Source organism: Beta vulgaris, chromosome 3, assembly GCF_026745355.1.
Source record: "Beta vulgaris subsp. vulgaris cultivar EL10 chromosome 3, EL10.2, whole genome shotgun sequence".
NCBI lineage: Eukaryota > Viridiplantae > Streptophyta > Magnoliopsida > Caryophyllales > Amaranthaceae > Beta > Beta vulgaris.
Genome location: NC_079204.1, coordinates 21,831,030 through 21,832,460, shown reverse-complemented (window position 1 = coordinate 21,832,460; position 1,431 = coordinate 21,831,030). Strand labels below are relative to the sequence as shown.

Sequence of the window (1,431 nt, the reverse complement as noted above, 5' to 3'; positions counted from 1 at the left end):
AATAAGGTCTTAATTCAACACTATTTTTGAAACATCCTTGTACATCCTCTTAACCTATTCTATTTGAATATTGCAAGAATCGTTCGCAACTTCAATTGAACAATCAAACAACACATTCGAGTTCAAGACACGAAACGAAATCACATTTGCAATCATTCCTATGACTTAATGCACATAACATAATATGTTCTATATGCTCCTATCCCATACTACCCATTTTGAAATCGTTTTTAAAACGTCTTTGAAATTCAGAGCCTTCGGCTCTGATACCAGTTTTGTAACACCCCCAAAATCCACGCGCGCCTACCACTGCTGCGTCGCGTCGACCTCGGGGCGTTACCGCCGCGATGGAACGCAAGGCATAATAAGGTTAACGATAACTTAAAACATTAACTTGAAAACTAAAATGCAGCGGAATTAAAATATAAATACAACTCGGGAATCATCAATGACCCCTTTCATTCAAACCACAAACCATATATAAGTCTTAGAAAAACCAATAATACTTATTTCAAAATGCTTTAAATGTAAATACCCAAGCCTAGTCCCCGTATGCTCGAGATTATGCAGCAGCACCAGCACACCTAGTCTGCTCCCCATTGTAGCATCAATGGTTCATCGCAGTTCATCAAACACATAATAACACACAATCAGCTATGCTGAGTACGTAATGAACCATTGAATACATGTAAACATAAATGATGCACACATGAACAATCTTAAGCATGATGCTACACTATGTTACATCCTTTAACCTTTAATCTTTAATCTTTAATTGGCATCGAACGGGCACCGTCATCTTACTAGAATCATACGGGCTACTGAATCCTTAACAGACACTAGGTCTGTTAGATGAAATGCAAATACGGTTTTGTCCGTCTCACACCCATCACCTTAGTATGCATACCCCCAAGATCGAACGGAACCTTCCGCCTACTTGAGTGTCAAAAATATAAGGACACTACTGTCGTCACAGTAGGCCTGCGTAGGAGCGTAGGACAAGTCCCACACTCCCCCCATTGTTCATCACTTGTAGGGAGTCCAGCTACAAGATATTGCCATAATTCATTTTAATATTAACCATTCATTTCATAACCACATATAGTCATTTACCTTTCTCTTAGTTACAATGCTCAAATCGTATCTCTTGTAACACTCTTGTTACACTATGGATACATAGAATCATTACCTGTTCTCTTCTTAAAATGCTCAAATCGTATCTCTTGTAACACCTTGTTACACTATGGATACATAGAATCATTTACCTGTCCTCTTAATGCTCGAATCATATCTCTTGTAACAACCTTGTTACACTATGGATAGATTAAAAATGCTCTTGTTTATACTACGATAGAATTACGCATTCCAATGCAACATATCAATTTCAATTACAAATGTCTAACCAGACAATCTCAATCAATCAAACGTTCC

At 37.8% G+C, this 1,431-nt stretch overlaps 1 long non-coding RNA gene across 3 annotated transcripts in view; it reads right to left on the bottom strand.

Annotated features, from left to right (window-relative positions):
- Positions 1 to 423: 423 nt before the first annotated feature.
- LOC130590905 (uncharacterized) overlaps positions 424 to 1,431 on the bottom strand; it is a 1,647-nt gene continuing 639 nt past the window's right edge. For all 3 annotated transcript variants that reach the window (XR_008968779.1, XR_008968778.1, XR_008968777.1), the window contains one exon: positions 424 to 589. This is a non-coding gene — a long non-coding RNA (uncharacterized LOC130590905). The remainder of the gene's footprint in view (positions 590 to 1,431) is intronic.